This window comes from Petromyzon marinus, chromosome 46 (genome assembly GCF_048934315.1).
Source record: "Petromyzon marinus isolate PM22_M1 ecotype Great Lakes invasive population chromosome 46, UKy_Petmar_22M1.pri1.0, whole genome shotgun sequence".
Classification (NCBI taxonomy): domain Eukaryota; kingdom Metazoa; phylum Chordata; class Hyperoartia; order Petromyzontiformes; family Petromyzontidae; genus Petromyzon; species Petromyzon marinus.
The window spans coordinates 14,663,109-14,683,920 of record NC_133712.1 but is presented as its reverse complement, the minus strand read 5'-3'; the positions used below and the strand labels follow the sequence as shown (position 1 = coordinate 14,683,920).

The window sequence follows — 20,812 nt, the reverse complement described above, 5'->3', positions numbered from 1 at the left end:
ACATCTTGCCACCACAGCGCCCAGTTTACTGCACAGTGTTGCTAGACCTAGACCGACCGAGAAATGTGCCTGGGTTCATCTAAAGTGGCAAAGGTGGCGACGCTAGTGGAAAAGTGGACCAAATAACCCTGTCGAGTTCGCTTGCTCCAGTGGAGGACATTCCCCCAGCAGTGGCACGAGCAAGCAATTGCAGGGCCGCACGCTGTGCATCAAAATTAAGATGGAACGACACGCAGAGGCGTGCAGCAATCGAGCGGACAAAAGGCATCGGGCGTTTTTTGTTTTGTTTAGACCACCACCTCCAAAGGAACTGCACGTGTGGCCATGTTGTCGTTTAAGACGATTCCCGCTCAAAGAGTCGGGGGGGGGGGGGGAGGGGAATGTAAAGCCATCCCCAACAGGCAGCAGTGAAACGAAGTGCCTCGCCGTGACTGGCTCCCGTCATGATTAGCACTCATCGGCGCGGGAGAGTCCACCCAGCTCAGCAGCGACGCGGACTCGCAGGGCGCGTCTCGCTGGCGAACACAGGCCGCAAGGGGAACGGCGAGCCCATGGCGATCCCTCAGGGCTCCCGTCCCAGCGCCGTTAACCACTCGACGTGCACGAGTGACCTGCCACGTACTCCGTGTCGCAAGTCCCTATACGCGTAGAGCGTAGATAGCCCTTGGTGCCCAGTGGGCACAAACCTCGAGAGCATTGGCAACTCGTCGGACAGCGTGATCTCACTTTATTGGAGGAGTCCTTGACATCGCTGGAGACTCGTGCCATGTGGCGTTCCGCCCAAAACAACCGTGCAAGCAGATGCCACCCTCCATATTGTCTTTCTATGGTTAGCCCACAGTGCTCGATGGCCTCTTACTCCAAGGTGGGGGCGGGGGGCGGGGGGGGGGTATCGTGGACAAGAAGGCTTCACCTTCAAACAACGCATAAAGCAAAGCGAAGGGATCTGTGAAAGGATCAGATCGTGAATGGCCCCGCTACAGCAACTCGCAGGGACGACCCCAGGGACGCCTCAGCTGATGCGCTGCAAGCTGCCGCCCTCTCTCCGTACGTACTTACGTTGAACTTCATTCGCACCGTACGCACCCAACCGCGCTAATCGGAGGCGCGCGGGGGAGGGGGGGGGGAAGGACAACAACACTAAACACAAAAAGCAGTTCTAAAGAAATTCGTTTTCAACCTGGATGTAAAAGTTCAGAGCTCCAGCTGCTTCTCCAGAGCGTTCCAGACGGACGCAGAAGCGCATCCGAAAGCGCGCGATGCTGCGACCGCCTGTTGTTCGACGGTGCTTAGCCAAAAGCCGCTGCCGCTGCGAGGGTGACCCCCGGAGTTCGGGCGATGATCTCAGGGCCAAAGTCGCTGCACTTCAACCGACCCTGGTGGCTCGCGAACACAAAACGCCGCTAAGCTGCTCAATGAAATAACGCAACGCGCGTCACGACCACAACACCGGCCACTGATCCCCGTTGGCTCCCTTGTTCTGGCGAACGTTCCGCGAACACAAAGAAAATCAGCGGAGACATTGTCGACGACAAGCCACTCTCCTCATCAACCTCGCCGAGGTTCCTCACCATCGACTTGAGCCAATATGCCCCTCCCCCCCCACCACCACCCCCCGCCTTCTGGGATCTCGCTGCGGTCATCATCCTAGAATTTCACCCAGGTACTGTGCAGACGAACACGCTGGCGAACACGAGTGGAACAATTGCGGACGTAAAATAATAAACGCCTCAATCGAAATCCAAAAGAGCATACCTCCCGCCTTTCACTTGTGGTGGAGGCGTCAACCGCAGCATAAGATCAACAGGCCCATGCACACATCGCCTTAATATATGGAAAATGAAAGCCCCGGTGGTGTGATTGTGGCCATGGGTTTCAAAGTGTGGACCATATCGCATACCACTGTGGTCTGCGCTTCTTCGATGGCGGAAGAGCAAAACTCCTCTTGAAGCCCTCTCGTGGCTAACAGACTTCGACATTTGGCATTTAGCTTCCGAACATATTGCTGCCATACGCCAGATTAGAATAGTACAGTCGAGTCATCGATATTCGCTGCTGCCACTTGCTCCTGGGAGCCTGCTATCGGTAACCACAAATGAAAAAAAAAATAACAACACGCGATTATATCTTTTTTTTATTGAACAAAAATACTTGGATGTCTTTCATTTTACTTTTTTAAGCAATCGGTCTTATGCTTGTGTCCAGCTCATGCTGTCTTTTTTGCACGGCCAGTGTCAAATTTTGGTGGAGGCAGTTCTGCGGGGCTTCCTCGCTGCCAATATAACAGCCGGATACACCCTCGCCAACACATGTGGCCTTGGACTTATAACGAATTAAAATAAAACATCTGACTGATGCCATGTGCTTGTATAGGAAATTAATATTACTCGTTGCTGGGGCAGTCCTTCTACCAGCAGTGGATCGACCATGGCTGTGGGCACCACGGTGGCTATGAGTTGTCAACTACCTCGCCTGGTATACAGGAGATTGTGGGTTCGATCCCGACCCTGACGCCTGCTGTATATTTGAAGTTTGCGTGGTCTCCCCGTGGTCGCGTGGATTTTTATTCGGGTTTTCCCTCCACATTTGGAAACGTGCGTTTAGAGCGTTTGGCTGCTATAAAGAAAAATCCACGTGATAAGCCACTTCATTGAGCTATCATTTGTGATAGCCAATTCGCTTCTGGAGATCGGTGGGGCCTTACCTAGTAAGAAAAAAATTACATCATTGTCAGCCTTTATTAGTGAAATAAAAATGTTCATATGAATGATATACCAAGAATAGCCTTACTGAGTCTCAATAAAGCTTAGCAGTTTCCTCCTATGTTTTTCTTATTGGAGGCAACCGTTGATATGTTTTCCAATAAAATGTCTGATTTGGCATATTTGGACCGTGATGCCAGGACACAATGGTATGCTTTTACGTTGCTCCGTCTTTGAGAGTAAAACTGATATTTTGTTTATTTATTTCTCAGAGTATGAGTTTAGAAAAATAAATAATTACGAATCCAAGTTTTCACGTGATGGGTTTTAAGTCCAGTCAAGCGTCACTAGGGGCTGAGGCCATCAACTTTCTATGGCCGAGAAGCCGGTTTGACCACGCCAAACGGTTTGGCCAGGCCACGCGGTTTGACCACACCACGCGGTTTGACCAGGCCACGCGGTTTGACCAGGCCACGCGGTTTGACCAGGCCACGCGGTTTGACCAGGCCACGCGGTTTGGCCAGGCCAAGCGGTTTGGCCAGGCCACGCGGTTTGACCAGGCCACGCGGTTTGACCAGGCCACGCGGTTTGGCCAGGCCACGCGGTTTGGCCAGGCCACGCGGTTTGACCAGGCCACGCGGTTTGACCAGGCCACGCGGTTTGACCAGGCCACGCGGTTTGGCCAGGCCACGCGGTTTGATCAGGCCACGCGGTTTGACCAGGCCACGCGGTTTGACCAGGCCACGCGGTTTGACCACGCCAAGCGATTTAACCACGGGAAACGGCTGAAACCTGGATTGGAACCCAGGATCTCAGCGGTGCCGACTTCTGAGCCAGCCAGCCTCTTTGATGGTCTGAAAAGGTGCTACTCAATAACATTACTTGCTGTTACAGTCTGTTAAAGGCGACACACAGTGGTTATTTGTCATTGTGCGTGTCTGTCTTTACGCCAGTCTGTGCCTGTCCGTTTGCGTCTGCGTGTGTGTCTATGTGCATCTTTGTGTCTATCATAGTGTAGGTGTCTGTGGAGTGGCTATAATTGTTGTGTGTATCTACATATATATAACTATTTTTATTTGACCAAGTAAGGCTCACTGAGCTATTACCTCTTATTCAGAAGCGACCTGGCGAACACAAATGATACCTCAACGAAAGTGGCTTATCGTGTGGACATTACAGCAGCCAAATAACCTAAACGTGCCTTTCTAAATGTGGAGGGCAAAACGGGAGGACCCGGAGAAAAATCCACACCACCACGGGGAGAGAGAGAGAGACCACGCAAACTCCAAATATAGAACAGGCGTCAGGGTCGGGATCGAACACAGGACCTCCTGTATACCAGGCGAGGTAGTTAACATCTCACCAACGTGACGCCCTACCCATCAACCAAGACTTTGCTGGTCTTAACAGGTGCTGCTCGCTATAACGAGCACTTGCCCAAACAGTGTGTCAAGGGCTATACAGGGGATCTTTGTCTTCGTTCATCCATCTGGCTGCGGCTGTGGTCGCCACCGCAGTTAAACGATGAAACGGCGCTGGCCGCTGTCACCACGATCGAAGCCGCATCCACCACACGAGGCGGAGGAGCGTGGCCGAGTCTGGCGAGGGATGGCCGCTGCTGATTGGTGGTCGTGGCAAGGACGAGTGCGCTTGGGGAGCGGTGGTAAAGTGGTTAGCGCACCGTGCATCTAACCCGGCTACCTGAGTTCGATTCCGAGCTCGCGTTTTATGGTGAGGGTCGTGAATATCTGAACCGTTCCTGGGTCTCCCTTATGTTGACTTGGTATCAAATGAGTACCGTTTGAGGTGTATCAACATCATCACTGGGGAGTCAAAAGGTGTGGTTTGGCCAGCACCACCCCCTCGTGTGCCTTTCGTTGGTGCTCACTAACAGCACTTGCCCCAACCACCGGTGCATGCTATGTGGGGGATCTTTGTGTGTGTGAGTGTGAGAAGAGATGGAGTGATATGGTACAAGAGGATGTGGAGCTGAGTGGACTTGCCGATGACTGGTACCAGCGGTGTCAAGATCGGCCTCTGTGGAGGAGGCTCGTGAAGGACGCTGCCACTGGGCAGTTGGAGGCAGTCGCCCTCCAGCAATGAAGGAGTGCAGAGGAGCGACGCTCACAACAACGAGCGGAGCGCCAGGCGGCTAAAACACAGCAAGTTGGCACAGTAGGGAGAACAGGTGGTGCTTCGGCCAGTCATCTAAATCAGCCAACCCATGGCACCTGGGTGTGTCCCGTGACCTCCTGCCAGGCGGGCGTTCGACACTTCACGTGGCCTTAACATGCACATAGACATGCATAGAGACTCATAGACTCACATGAGCTTCTACATAGACCCATAGACTCACATAGTGACCCATAAGACTCACATAAACTTCCACAAAGACCCACAGACTCACATAAAGATACAGAGACCCGTATACTCAATTAGAGAGAATAAGACTCGCATAAAGACCCATAGACTTGCATCGAGACCCATAGACTCACATCAATTTCCACAGAGACCCAAATATTCACATAGAGACCTACAGACTCGCATAGAGATACAGAAACCCGCATACTCAAATACAGACAATCAGACTCCAACAGAGACCCATAGACTTGCACAGAGACCCATAGACTTGTATACAGACCCATAGACTTGCATAGAGATCTATAGACTTGCACAGAGACCTATAGACTTGCACAGAGACCCATAGACTTGCACAGAGACCTATAGACTTGCATAGAAAATCATAAACTTGCATAGAGACCCATAGATTTGCATAGAGACCTATAGACTTGCACAGAGACCCATAGACTTGTATAGAGACCCATAGACTCCCAAATAAACCCGTAGCTTTTGAATGGGTAATGTTTTGGCAGAGATCTATCACGGTCAGACGCTCCTCTCTCGGGGTGGGGATTAGGGGGGAGATGGGGGGGGACGAGGAGGGGGGGGTAGAGGGGGGGCATTGGGAGGGAGTCGGAGGCTGCTTCCTGTCTGTGTTGAATTCACGAGGTGCAGCTGCTGAGGCAGATGTGTTCCCAGTCGTGAGCCACATGGGTTCAAATCTAGGCCAGGTTCAACTCAGCCACGTAATCATCATCAGCATCATCACCATCGGCAGCAGTATCGTCATCGGTGTGCACGCTAATTGGTGACACTCGTCATCAGCGTTATTGTGATCATCAGCTTCGTCGTCGTCAGTTCCATTGTCCTCGTCGTTGCTATCGTCACAGTCATTGGCATCGTCATCATCATCACTGTCAATCGTCATCATAGTCCTCTATCATTAGCATTGGACTATCATCATCAGTGTCCTGTCAGCATCACCATGATCATTAATAAGTTATAAAACAAGATTGCCTGTTGTTGTTATAACTGTGTACGCAAGGCCGCTGCTGAAATTGTGCACTCCTCAGAAGGCCGTGTGGGTGATGGGATGTGTAAAAAATAAAAATGCGTTTTTCGTTGCGTGCAGGGACAGATTTCGTTGTTGTTGAAGGAGGCGAACTGTACGAATTGTATTTATTTTGCACGTCCGTGTTTGTGTTGGACGCCGTAAATCGTCCGTACAGTGCTGAATGTTGCCTCGAGTCGTTGCCACATGTGGCACGAGCGAAAAGGGGCCTCAGCCGTTTGGAACTCGCCACATCTGGCCCACAAACAGCGCTGTCCACCCCCCTCCTCCTCCACCCCCCTCCTCCTCCTCCTCCCGCCCCCCTCCTCCTCCAGGTCGCTTCTAAAAGAAAGAGCAACATAGCTAAGTGGGCCTTACCTGGTAAAATAAAATAAAACGTTTAGTTTAAGCGTAATCATGACATAATGAGTACGAATGTGAGTAAGAATGTGAGCAAGAATGTGAGTAGGAGTATAGGTAAGTCTTTGAGTAAAAAAAATAGAAATAATGTGAGTAAGAATGTGAGTAAGAATGTGAGTAAGATTTGAGTAATAATGTGAGTAATAATGTGAGAAAGAATGTGAGTAGGAGTACAGGTAAGAATTTGATTAAAAAATAGTTAGAATTTGAGTAAGAATTTGAGTAAGAATGTGAGTAAGAATGTGAGTAAGAATGTGAGTAATAATATGAGTGAGAATATGAGTAATAATCTGAGTAAGAATTTGAGTAAGAATTTTAGTAAGAATGTGAGTAAGAATGTGAGTAAGAATGTGAGTAAGAATATGAGTAAGAATGTCAGTAAGAATGTGAGTAAGAATTTGAGTAAGAATGTGAGTAATAATGTGAGTAAGAATGTGAGCAAGAATGTGAGTAAGAATTTGAGTAAGAATGTGAGTAAGAATGTGAGTAAGAATATGAGTAAGAATGTGAGTAAGAATTTGAGTAAGAATTTCAGTAAGAATATGAGTAAGAATGTGAGTAAGAATTTGAGTAAGAATGTGAGTAAGAATGTGAGTAAGAATTTGAGTAAGAATTTGAGTGAGAATATGAGTAAGAATGTGAGTAAGAATATGAGTAAGAATATGAGTGAGAATATGAGTAAGAATGTGAGTAAGAATGTGAGTAAGAATTTGAGTAAGAATTTGAGTAATAATATGAGTAAGAATGTGAGTAAGAATTTGAGTAAGAATGTGAGTAAGAATTTGAGTAAGAATGTGAGTAAGAATTTGAATGAGAATTTGAGTAAGAATTTGAGTAAGAATGTGAGTAAGAATGTGAGTAAGAATTTGAGTAAGAATGTGAGTAAGAATGTGAGTAAGAATATGAGTAAGAATGTGAGTAAGAATTTGAGTAAGAATTTGAGTAAGAATGTGAGTAAGAATGTGAGTAAGAATATGAGTAAGAATGTGAGTAAGAATGTGAGTAATAATGTGAGTAAGAATTTGAGTAAGAATGTGAGTAAGAATGTGAGTAAGAATATGAGTAAGAATGTGAGTAAGAATTTGAGTAAGAATGTGAGTAAGAATGTGAGTAAGAATATGAGTAAGAATGTGAGTAAGAATGTGAGTAATAATGTGAGTAAGAATGTAAGTAAGAATGTGAGTAAGAATTTGAGTAAGAATGTGAGTAAGAATGTGAATAAGAATGTGAGTAAGAATGTGAGTAATAATGTGAGTAAGAATGTGAGTAAGAATGTGAGTAAGAATTTGAGTAAGAATGTGAGTAAGAATGTGAATAAGAATATGAGTGAGAATATGAGTAATAATCTGAGTAAGAATTTGAGTAAGAATTTTAGTAAGAATGTGAGTAAGAATGTGAGTAAGAATGTGAGTAAGAATATGAGTAAGAATGTCAGTAAGAATGTGAGTAAGAATTTGAGTAAGAATGTGAGTAATAATGTGAGTAAGAATGTGAGTAAGAATGTGAGTAAGAATTTGAGTAAGAATGTGAGTAAGAATGTGAGTAAGAATATGAGTAAGAATGTGAGTAAGAATTTGAGTAAGAATTTCAGTAAGAATATGAGTAAGAATGTGAGTAAGAATTTGAGTAAGAATTTGAGTAAGAATGTGAGTAAGAATTTGAGTAAGAATTTGAGTGAGAATATGAGTAAGAATGTGAGTAAGAATATGAGTAAGAATATGAGTGAGAATATGAGTAAGAATGTGAGTAAGAATGTGAGTAAGAATTTGAGTAAGAATTTGAGTAAAAATATGAGTAAGAATGTGAGTAAGAATTTGAGTAAGAATTTGAGTAAGAATGTGAGTAAGAATTTGAGTAAGAATTTGAGTGAGAATATGAGTAAGAATGTGAGTAAGAATGTGAGTAAGAATTTGAGTAAGAATATAAGTAAGAATTTGAGTAAGAATTTGAGTAAGAATTTGAGTAAGAATATGAGTAAGAATGTGAGTAAGAATTTGAGTAAGAATTTGAGTAAGAATTTGAGTAAGAATGTGAGTAAGAATTTGAGTAAACAAGCAAACAAGAAGCCACCATTTCATCAGTCCCTCCACGTAAAGAGTCTCCGTATCCTTGCGTAATACACGTGGAGAGATCACGTGTCCACGCTTCGATCTGTGTTAGTAAGGCGTTTTTTCACTTTGTGTATTCGTGTGTCCCTTATTAGTAAGGCGTTTTTTCACTTTGTGTATTCGTGTGCCCCTTATTAGTCAGGCGTTTTTTCACTTTGTGTATTCGTGTGTCCCTTATTAGTAAGGCGTTTTTCACTTTGTGTATTCGTGTGTTCCTTATTAGTAAGGCGGTTTTTCACTTTCTATATTCGTGTGTTCCTTATTAGTAAGGCGTTTTGTTCACTTTCTGTATTCGTGTGTATTTGCTATGCGGTGGTGGCAAACGCCTCTAATCCAGAGGGATGGGGGATCACAAAGTTGAACGCTCCGTCAGCCTAGAGGAGGAGTCGTACCCGAGATGTGGCAACTATGAAACAACTTTATTTTATTTTACCAGGTAAGGCCCACTGAGCTATACAGCTCCGTTTCACAAGCGACCTGTCCACGAATGGTCGCCCCACGAAGTGGCTCGTCATCGTGTGAAGATGTAGAGCAGCCAAATAGCCGCAAACGCGTGGTCACGTTGATTCTAAACGTGAAGGGAAAAATCAGAGGACCCGGAGAAAAAATCGACGCGACCACGGGGAGGAGAGGCACATGCAAACTCGAAATATACAGCAGCAGCAGGCGTCAGGGTCCGGGTCGAACCCACGCCCTCCTGTACACCAGGCGAGGTAGTTAACATCTCCTAGCCACCGTGATGATGATGAGAGAGAGAGACACGCAGACTCCAAAAATACAGCCAGCGTCAGGATCGGGATCGAACCTACGACCTCGTGCATACCAGGCGAGGGAGTTAACATCTCGCCACGTCCCGGTATTGGTCCACAGGTGGCGACCCCAGGCCGAGCGCAGTCCCACGCTCTATCCCACTGCCGCTGATTCTGCTGCTATGCCACACGGCCCGCTGGTCCTCTGGGATGCCGGGCTTGGAGGGAGCGAGCGAGGGATGAGGAGGGAGCGAGGAGGGAGAGAGGAGGGGTCACGAGCAGACACGATGGTGCCAGGGAGGGGCGAGCAAACGGAGTGGATTCGTGCGTGTGTGGGAGTGGAGTGAGTGGGGTGAGTGTGTGGGAGTGAGTGAGTGGGGTGAGTGAGTGGGAGTGAGTGAGGTGAGGTGAGTGTGCGTGTGGGAGTGAGCGGAGTGAGTGTGTGGAGGTGAGTGAGGTGAGTGTGTGGGAGTGGAGTGAGTGGGGTGAGTGTGTGGGGGTGAGTGGGGTGAGTGTGTGGGGGTGAGTGAGTGGGGTGAGTGTGTGGGAGTGAGTGAGGTGAGTGTGTGGGAGTGAGTGGAGTGTGTGTGGAGGTGAGTGGGGTGAGTGTGTGGGAGTGAGTGGAGTGAGTGTGTGGAGGTGAGTGGGGTGAGTGTGTGTGTGGGGGTGAGTGGAGTGAGTGTGTGGGAGTGTGTAGGGTGAGTGTGTGGGGGTGAGTGGGGTGAGTGTGTATGTGGGGGTGAATGGGGTGAGTGTGTGGGAGTGGGGTGAGTGTGTGGGAGTGAGTGAGTGGGGTGAGTGTGTATGTGGGGTGAGTGTGCGTGTGGGGGTGAGTGGGGTGAGTGTGTGGGAGTGAGTGAGTGGGGTGAGTGTGTGGGGGTGAGTGGGGTAAGTGTGTGGGGGTGAGTGGGGTGAGTGTGTGGAGGTGAGTGGGGTGAGTGTGTGTGTGGGGGTGAGTGGAGTGAGTGTGTGGGAGTGTGTAGGGTGAGTGTGTGGGGGTGAGTGGGGTGAGTGTGTATGTGGGGGTGAATGGGGTGAGTGTGTGGGAGTGGGGTGAGTGTGTGGGAGTGAGTGAGTGGGGTGAGTGTGTATGTGGGGTGAGTGTGCGTGTGGGGGTGAGTGGGGTGAGTGTGTGGGAGTGAGTGAGTGGGGTGAGTGTGTGGGGGTGAGTGGGGTGAGTGTGTGGGGGTGAGTGGGGTGAGTGTGTGGGGGTGAGTGGGGTGAGTGTGTGGGGGTGAGTGGGGTGAGTGGGGTGAGTGTGTGGGAGTGAGTGGGGTGAGTGCGGTGAGTGTGTGTGTGGGGGTGAGTGGGGTGAGTGTATGGGGGTGAGTGGGGTGAGTGTGTGGGTGTGAGTGGGGTGAGTGAGTGGGGTGAGTGTGTGGAGGTGAGTGGAGTGAGTGTGTGGGGGTGAGTGGGGTGAGTGTGTGGGAGTGGGTTGAGTGTGTGGAGTGAGTGGGGTGAGTGTGTGGGAGTGGGGTGAGTGAGTGGGGTGAGTGTGTCGGGGTGAGTGTGTGGAGTGAGTGGGGTGAGTGAGTGGGGTGAGTGTGTGGGAGTGAGTGGGGTTAGTGGGGTGAGTGTGTGGGGGTGTGTGGGAGTGTGCGTGTGGGGTGAGTGTGTGGAGTGAGTGGGGTGAGTGTGTGGGGTGAGTGGAGTGAGTGGGGTTAGTGGGGTGAGTGTGTGGGAGTGAGTGGGGTGAGTGGGGTGAGTGAGTGGGGTGAGTGGGGTGAGTGAGTGGGGTGAGTGAGTGGGGTGAGGTGAGTGAGTGTGTGTGGGGTGAGTGGGGTGAGTGTGTGGGAGTGAGTGGGGTGAGTGAGTGGGGTGAGTGAGTGTGAGTGGGGTGAGTGAGTGTGAGTGGGGTGAGTGAGTGGGGTGAGTGAGTAGGGTGAGTGGGGTGAGTGGGGTGAGTGTGAGTGTGTGGGGGTGAGTGGGGTAAGTGGGGGTGAGTGGGGTGAGTGGGGTGTGTGTGTGTGTGGATTGAGTGAGTGGGGTGTGTGTAAGCGTGTGGGGTGAGTGTTTGGAGTGAGTGAGTGGGGTGAGTGTGTATGTGGGGTGAGTGTGTGTGTGTGTGGAGTGTGTGTGTGTGTGGAGTGAGTGAGTGGGGTGAGTGGGGTGTGTGTGAGCGTGTGGGGTGAGTGTTTGGAGTGAGTGAGTGGGGTGAGTGTGTATGTGGGGTGAGTGTGTGTGTCTGTGGAGTGTGTGGAGTGAGTGGGGTGAGTGTGTGTGTGTGGAGTGTGTGGAGTGTGTTTGGAGTGAGTGGGGTGAGTGTAGCGGTTCGCGTGCTGCGCTATGAACCCGGTGAACCGAGTTGGATTCCCATCGCACGGCCAACACCAGTGACGATTATTGGAACCGGTCATGGGCCTCCCCCAGGTCGACTCAGCCTCAAATGAGTGCCTGGTGCGGCGTGTAAAGTCAGTCCCACTGGGGAGACAAAGGCGGTCGCACCTGGTGCTGGCCACCCACCCCCTCGTGTGACGTGCCGGCCTTCATAGCAGCACTTGCCCCAACAGTCTGTTTAGGCTATACGGGCGCCTTTGTCTTTGGGCGAGTATGGCTCAATGTGTGTGTGGATGTGTGGAGGTGCGTGTGTGAGTGTGCGGTTGAACGAGTGGGCGGGTGCGTGGATATGTTGGGGGAGGGGTCTTGAGGTGGCATGGGTGAGTGTGGAGATGAGTGAGCGTGGCCTGTTTGAGTGGGTGAGTGTGTGCGTGATGGCGTGTGTAGATGGGTGAGTGGGCGCGTGTGGAGGGAAGTGGTCGAGTGAGTGAGGAGAGGAGTGTGTGAGGGCGTCGATAAGTTGGAACGCCAATCACCCACTCATTATTGTCATAAATCATCGATTTGTCCGACATTGAGAATGTAAATCAGCAGACAACGCCCGTCCTCACATCGCACCCCATCAACCGGGATTGCTTCTCAACGCAAGCAAAACTCTGAACCAATTTCGACACCTCCGATTAGCGCGGACGCCTACGTACGATGCCAAATAAGCCCAACATTCGTCGCGTGCACGTGCGGAGAGGGAGGAACCGGGCTGGCGGGTTCGAGAAGGGAGGCGCGGTCAGGCGGGGGGCCAGGGCCAGGGCTGGGAGCATAAAAGGAGCCGTGAGCGTGGGGCTCGAGGCTGCCGGTTCTGGGAATGGACCCGTCTCGTCGTTGGTGAAGTCTCCGCTAGATTTTGATTTAAAGCTTTCGTGACTGCAGTAATTCATATTCTTAGTTCTTTCGGTAAAGCCACGTTGAAGGGAAACAACAAAATAATAAAATATATATAAAACAATAAAAATTCTCAAAAATTCTCCGCTAGATGTTGCGCTACGGAAGAGAGTAGTCGGCCATCTCAGTCAGCGCCGTCCGTGTTAGACGGCCGGCGCCGTGTACAGGCGAGGCTGAGCTACTGTGGAGCGTGTGAGGACGAGACCGTGAAAGTTGTGAATAAAGAAAGTGCTCTCCTCGAAACTCTTTGTCTCTGAATCGTTGGCACTACAATTGTGTATCACCGGCAGGGGCGGAGTTGCTTGAATCGATGCTCGTGAACTGTCAGACGTGTATGGGCCAAAAACCATCTCTGTTAGATACGGGCACCTGGTCGTCGTGAAACGAAGCGATGCACGACACAAAACAACCAACAGCATCGCTGTGGAGAATGCAGCACAAGCGGAAACGTTAGCAGATACGTCCCCTCCTTCCCAATTCTGTTCCGCAGCGTAACCATCATGCCGTATTTTCTACGTGCTCCATCAAAGGGGTCAAATGTCAAAGTGTCTACAAGCTCAAACGACCCAATGGCCCTGAGCAAGTGGCGGACATTCCACCTTCCTAAGACAGGGGCCCAAATCTCACCTTCAAATATTAAAAAACATGCATATGTTGGATTGTTCATGGAATTCATGGCTCTGACAGCCCAAAGGCAGCGGCACCCTCCCCGAAACGAAACTTGAGCGCCAAATCAAACTTGAGGCACGCTCAGATTTTCTCGCCAAATTTTATTAATCAACTTCCGGGTGAGCCCCCCCCACGAACGCGCTCGTCACAGGGCCCACGTGACCACACCTCGGCACGCCCATAATGGACATCTGTTGATAAAGAGCTTCATAGCTCATCGGATTCCTCCTGCAGCATAAATAACGATTACGATTCTCAATTGTGTTGAGCCCTTTGAACATTCCGGACTCTTAACCGACTCGCTGTGCTCCCTGAGATCCCACTCGCTGTGGTCCATGAGATCCCACTCGCTGTGGTCCCTGAGATCCCACTTGCTGTGCTCCATGAGATCCCACTCGCTGTGGTCCATGAGATCCCACTCGCTGTGGTCCCTGAGATCCGACTTGCTGTGCTCCATGAGATCCCACTCGCTGTGGTCCATGAGATCCCACTCGCTGTAGTCCCTGAGATCCAACTTGCTGTGGTCCCTGAGATCCCACTCGCTGTAGTCCATGAGATTCCACTCGCTGTGGTCCCAGAGATCCTACTCGCTGTGGTCCCTGAGATCACACTCGCTGTGCTCCATGAGATCCCACTCGCTATGGTCCCTGAGATCCCACTCGCTGTGGTCCCTGAGATCCCACTCGCTGTGCTCCATGAGACCCCACTTGCTGTGGTCCCTGAGATCCCACTCGCTGTGGTCCCTGAGATCCCACTCGCTGTGGTCCCTGAGATCCCACTCGCTGTGGTCCCTGAGATCCCACTCGCTGTGGTCCCTGAGATCCCACTCGCTGTGCTCCATGAGACCCCACTTGCTGTGGTCCCTGAGATCCCACTCGCTGTGGTCCCTGAGATCCCACTCGCTGTCCTCCATGAGATCCCACTCGCTGTGGTCCCTGAGATCCCACTCGCTGTGGTCCCTGAGATCCCACTCGCTGTGGTCCCTGAGATCCCACTCGCTGTGCTCCATGAGATCCCACTCGCTGTGGTCCCTGAGATCCCACTCGCTGTGGTCCTTGAGATCCCACTCGCTGTGGTCCCTGAGATCCCACTCGCTGTGGTCCCTGAGATCCCACTCGCTGTGGTCCCTGAGATCCCACTCGCTGTGCTCCATGAGATCCCACTCGCTGTGGTTTCTGAGATCCCACTCGCTGTGGGCCCTGAGATCCCACTCGCTGTGCTCCATGAGATCCCACTCGCTGTGGTCCCTGAGATCCCACTCGCTGTGGTCCCTGAGATCCCACTCGCTGTGGTCCCTGAGATCCCACTCGCTGTGCTCCATGAGATCCCACTCGCTGTGGCCCCTGAGATCCCACTCGCTGTGCTCCATGAGATCCCACTCGCTGTGCTCCATGAGATCCTACTCGCTGTGGTCCTTGAGATCCCACTCGCTGTGCTCCATGAGATCCCACTCGCTGTGGTCCCTGAGATCCCACTCGCTGTGGTCCCTGAGATCCCACTCGCTGTGGTCCCTGAGATCCCACTGGCTGTGGTCCATGAGATCCCACTCGCTGTGGTCCATGAGATCCCACTCGCTGTGGTCCATGAGATCCCACTCGCTGTGGTCCTTGAGATCCCACTCGCTGTGCTCCATGAGATCCCACTCGCTGTGGTCCATGAGATCCCACTTGCTGTGGTCCATGAGATCCCATTCGCTGTGGTCCCAGAGATCCCACTCGCTGTGCTCCATGAGATCCCACTCGCTGTGGTCCCTGAGATCCCACTCGCTGTGGTCCCTGAGATCCCACTCGCTGTGGTCCCAGAGATCCCACTCGCTGTGGTCCCTGAGATCCCACTCGCTGTGGTCCCTGAGATCCCACTCGCTGTGGTCCCTGAGATCCCACTCGCTGTGGTCCCTGAGATCCGACTCGCTGTGCTCCATGAGATCCCACTCGCTGTGGTCCCTGAGATCCCACTCGCTGTGGTCCCAGAGATCCCACTCGCTGTGGTCCCAGAGATCCCACTCGCTGTGCTCCATGAGATCCCACTCGCTGTGCTCCATGAGATCCCACTCGCTGTGGTCCCTGAGATCCCACTCGCTGTGGTCCCAGAGATCCCACTCGCTGTGCTCCCAGAGATCCCACTCGCTGTGTTCCCTGAGATCCCACTTGCTGTGGTCCCTGAGATCCCACTCGCTGTGGTCCCTGAGATCCCACTCGCTGTTCTCCCAGAGATCCCACTCGCTGTGTTCCCTGAGATCCTACTCGCTGTGGTCCCTGAGATCCCACTCGCTGTGGTCCCTGAGATCCCACTCGCTATGCTCCATGAGATCCCACTCGCAGTGGTCCCTGAGATCCCACTCGCTGTGGTCCATGAGATCCCACTCGCTGTGGTCCCTGAGATCCCACCCGCTGTGGTCCATGAGATCCCACCCGCTGTGGTCCTTGAGATCCCACTTGCTGCGGTCCCTGAGATCCCACTCGCTGTGCTCCCTAAGATCCCACACGCTGTGGTCCCTGAGATCCCACTCGCTGTGGTCCCTGAGATCCCACTCGCTGTGGTCCCTGAGATCCCACTCGCTGTGGTCCCTGAGATCCCACTCGCTGTGGTCCCTGAGATCCCACTCGCTGTGGTCCCTGAGATCCCACTCGCTGTGGTCCCTGAGATCCCACCCGCTGTGGTCCCTGAGATCCCACTCGCTGTGGTCCATGAGATCCCACCCACTGTGGTCCCTGAGATCCCACTCGCTGTGGTCCCTGAGATCCCACTCGCTGTGGTCCCTGAGATCCCACTCGCTGTGGTCCCTGAGATCCCACTCGCTGTGGTCCCTGAGATCCCACTCGCTGTGGTCCCTGAGATCCCACTCGCTGTGGTCCCTGAGATCCCACTCGCTGTGCTTCTCTCTCTCAACTTGGGCTGGTTTGTCCATTCGCGACGTGGCCTAGAGGTTGACCTCAGCGATGAGACGGCACTGCCGCTTAGTGGCCATGTCACTTAGTGGCAGTTGCGTGCCATCTCTGTGAGTCGACCCGTGGCACCTGCTGGGTCTGCCCTGTGACCTCCTGCAAGCGGGCGTTCGACACTTCACGTGGCTTTAACGTGCACATAGCCTGGCACAAGCGTCTCCGAGGCGTCACCGCCACTTAGTGGCGAACGTCGGTTGTTGTTGCGTCTGTGGGCGTGTGTCTGCTTGTCTCAGTGTAAGCCTCCGTGTGTTTGTGCGCGCGCGCGCGCGAGTGTGTGTGGGTGTCTATGCGCGTGTCCATGTGAATCTGTGCTTTGCCTGCATGTGTGTGTGGCTGTGTGTGTGTTTGTATAGTGGGGAGCGGTGGTGTTGCTGTTAGCGCGTTGCGCTACGAACCTGGCGACCTGGGTTCGATTCTCGCTCACGGCCAACACCAGTGGCGATTATCTGAACCGGTCCTGGGCCTCCCCTAAGTCGACTCAGCCGGAAATGAGTACCTGGTGCGGTGTGAAAACATCGCCACTGGGGAGACAAAGGCGGTCGGGCGTGCTGCTGACCACCCACCCCCTCGTGTACCGTTCCGGCCTTCATAGGTGCTCGCTAACAGCACTTGCCCCTACAGTCTGTTAAGGCTATACGGGGGATCTTTGTCTTTTTTGTGTGCAGGCTACCCCCAGAGGTCTGGACCAGGAGGATTGGTTCCGCAGGATTGGAGAGATGCCCTGGTGGACACCCGCACTGATTTCAACAACTGCCGGGGCATCTCCCTCCTCGGCGTGCCAGGAAATGTCCTGGCGAGGATCATTAAACATCTCCATGCCAAGCCCGTTGTGTGGTTATTAGAACAGGTCGGTCCTGCGCAGACGCCGTGCATGCTCTCTCCGTTTGCTATCGCAGAGGCACCCGCACCTGGTCAAGGTTTGTGATGCCATCAACAGGGCAGGACAAATCCGGCCTTCATAGGTGCTACTCGCTAACAGCACTTGCCCCAACACTATGTTAAGGCTATACGGGGGATCTTTGTATGTGTGTGTGTAAAAACAAAACTGCAATGGAGTGTAACAGAACACAACGCTTGCGCCAGATTCCAGGGACGATTCAATTCCTTGCCGATGGAACTCAAACTCCAATTCCCAGTCCCTCTACAAACGCCGGCCCCGCTGACCTTACTCTGTGTTCCGCCTCGGGACCACGCTCTGCCCAGACTGCATCCGACAAAACGAGAGGAAAAAAAACGCAGCCTCGGCGGACACGCGGGCTGTAATTGGGACACTTGGCCACGGGATCTGGCCTCGAATCGAGACAGGCGCGTCCACAGACATATCTCGGCCCTCGTGCAATAATTTCCTTCCTTTCTGCCTCCCTCCCTCTCTCTCTGCCTTATGTAACAACCGACACGGTCGATCGGCAACCGGGTCCGGCGCTAGCAGCCGCTCCTGGTGAATACCGCGCCGTCTGTTTAACCACAACAATAGACGACACGCGCCGTCTGCTTCACAGGCAGCAGACGTGATAAACACTCTCTCCCTTGACGTCATTGGGAAGACAACAACAACAATAATATTTTTTAAAACTTTTTTTTAAACACGCTTTTATGAAATGTACGAGTAATGGCAGAACTCCACGACCCCAGGAAGTGGCCCCGAAGCTTGCCACAACGTAAGGGGACCGTGGCCAATTACAGCCAACGTCAGTTCATCGTGGACAATGAGACCCAAGCCAAAACATAACATGTAAAAAAAAGTTTATAAATATATATTTTTTTATCTTCTTTTGACACCACAAGTCGCGTCGTTTTGTGAAAGGCACAAAACTCACCCACTCCCCTTACTTGCAGACTATATTCATCTGTGAAACATCGACTGGCTTCCTGGTGGCACTGCTGCCATAGGAACGGCGCAAATACCAAATATACCCAATTATCATAGTAACGGTAACTCGTCAATCTACTCCTGAATGGAGGCCTTGCAAAGCCATGCGGGTCCCGAGGGTTATTTGATCATACTTCACCACACTGGTCAGTGCTAGTTGGTGAACGTAGGGACAATGGAGCTGCCCACCACGGAGCCCCAGCTTAAGCCTATATTACTTGTTGTTTTATGCATGGCGGTCCCCCACCAAGACTTAAATCTCTGCTTTGATTCTGAGATCCGGCTGGACCAGGCGTTTTTTGGCTGATTTGGCCATCGTTGCAAATAAAAATCCAAAGTTGTGGCACGCGTCACAGCCGCATCTCCGGTCAGCCAGGGTGGCTATGGACGGTGCGAAAAAAGTTCACCATACATACATACACGTACATAAACACACGTTCAAGTTAAACTGAAAATGAACTGCCTTGTCTAACAGAGAGGGCCCTTGCTTCCAGACATCCGGCAGTTCACCAGCACCGGTTCAACACTGCTGATGAGACATTGAATGTCGACACCGATTGATCCAAAGCTTTGCTTGTGTTGGACCAATGCTGCTGAAACGATCCATTCCCAGAAGGGCGTGTGGCTGCTGGGATGTGGAGACACAGGCATTTGATGGAGGCGTATCGTCTGATTTTTTTATTTTGTTAACAATATCCACAAAGATTATGATTAATATCGTATTGTGATCGGAGAGGATTGGATTCAAAGGTTGTCAATAAACACCGTGGACCACCCCTAAACTTTGCAAATGAGATGTTCCATCTCAAGTAAATGTTCTGGGTGAAACGTTTGAACAAATAACAATTCTAGAGGGTGGTGTTGTGGTTTGGAGGAGACTTACCTACCGGTTGTCGCCACCTCACCAAAGTCCAGCACGCAGAAGTGGAATTGGGCACCAAGATGGGATCGGCGATGAACGTTAATTCCCGCCTCGCTTTGTGGAGCCGTTCAAACACTACTCTCAAAAGAAATGTGTTCACAAAACCACGAAAATAAAATGCGATTCTCAAACGTTGAAGCGCGCGGTGCGGTGCGGTGCGTTGCGTGCGTCGCGTGCGGAGTGCTTTGCGGACGAATGCTCAGCAGGAATTCTCGAGGAGCTGTAACGGAGTTGGGGAGGAAATGCTTTGAATTGGGGCCGACGGGGTGAATTTTGTAAGAAATGAAAAAAAGAGGGAGTTTCACTCCTGTGGCGTGGTTTTTTTTGTGTCTTCCACAAATGGGGGCCGAGCGTTTTCTTTTTTTGGGGGGGGGGGGGTGTGGGGAGGAAATGTTTTTATAACTGCCGTTCCGTTAAGCTGCCTTGGGGCAGCCCAAGTGGATGCACATGTGGCAGCAGCAGGATCAGCAACCAACGGCGAACTCTGAGCGAGAGTGGTTGGGTTTCTCATTCGTTTCTCTGTTCAATTTTTGTTGAAGACGAAACACAAAACATGTGTTGTGTATTATTTCGCGCATCCCACACTGAGCGGTCACATTTGGCAGCTGACATTATCTTTTTTTTGTAACTTTTGACGGCGTTTTTGTATAATTTCCGGTTTTGCCTACACACACACATTATTTCACGCTTTTACGTGCTGTACTTTATATACCCCTGTGCAGCGATGGCAATGTGAATGTAGAAAGGCTGGTATGAAATCGCGTTGTCCTACAGCCCATGCTCACTGACGCTCCCACAAAAACGACAAATGTACGCACACTCAGTCACTCACACACCCTCGAACGAAGACAAAAATCCCAAGAATAGCATTCACGGACTGATGGTTGCAAATGCTGTTAGCGAGCGCGTATGAAGGCCAAACTCTGGAATTCATTACCAAACATCCCAATCAGGGCTGCCACTTTTACCACCACAGATCAAACCTAGGAAAATGTCTCAGTCAGTATTCGATCTATCAACACTGTACAGTTTCTCAGTGCCACCAGATCTCAGTGCCACCAGATCTCAGTGCTACCAGATCTTAGTACCACCAGATCACACACTGCCACTAGATCTTAGTGCCACCAGATCTCACTGCCACCAGATCTCAGTGCCACCAGATCACAGTGCCACCAGATCACAGTGCCACCAGATCTCAGTGCCACCAGATCTCGGTGCCACCAGATCTCAATGCCACCAGATCTCAGTGCCACCAGATCACAGTGCCACCAGATCACAGTGCCACCAGATCACAGTGCCACCAGATCACAGTGCCACCAGATCAATTCCACCAGATCTCAGTGCCACCAGATCTCAGTGCCACCAGATCACAGTGCCACGAGATCTCAATGCCACCAGATCTCAGTGCCACCAGATCACAGTGCCACCAGATCACAGTGCCACCAGATCTCAGTGCCACCAGATCTCAGTGCCACCAGATCACAGTGCCACCAGATCACAGTGCCACCAGATCACAGTGCCACCAGATCACAGTGCCACCAGATCAATTCCACCAGATCACAGTGCCACCAGATCTCAATGCCACCAGATCTCAGTGCCACCAGATCTTAGTAGCACCAGATCACACTGCAACCAAATCTCAGTGCCACCAGATCACAGTGCCAGTAGATCTCGATACAAGTGAATTTCTGGTTCAAGTTACACCACTGATGTTTGTCGTGGTCAATAATTCAGATCAGGTCACCGAGTTCGTAGTGCCGTGCGCACCACCGCTCTTCACATTTAGACTTTTATTTTAAGTATCTCACCACGAGGTGGCG

At 51.3% G+C, this 20,812-nt stretch overlaps 1 protein-coding gene across 4 annotated transcripts in view; it reads right to left on the bottom strand.

Moving 5' to 3' along the window:
• LOC116952342 (lumican-like) overlaps positions 1-19,290 on the bottom strand; it is a 31,668-nt gene extending 12,378 nt beyond the window's left edge. Inside the window, exons 1-2 of one of the 4 annotated variants that reach the window (XM_032971605.2) lie at positions 18,954-19,290; positions 17,365-17,404 (exon numbers count right to left, since the gene is read on the bottom strand). The gene's annotated coding sequence lies outside the window, so the exon portion shown is untranslated. Of the gene's footprint in view, positions 1-9,444; positions 9,589-17,364; positions 17,405-18,953 lie in introns of those variants that run through there. The other 3 variants (XM_032971604.2, XM_032971603.2, XM_076074238.1) reach the window with 3 other exon arrangements.
• Between the last annotated feature and the right edge of the window lie 1,522 nt (positions 19,291-20,812).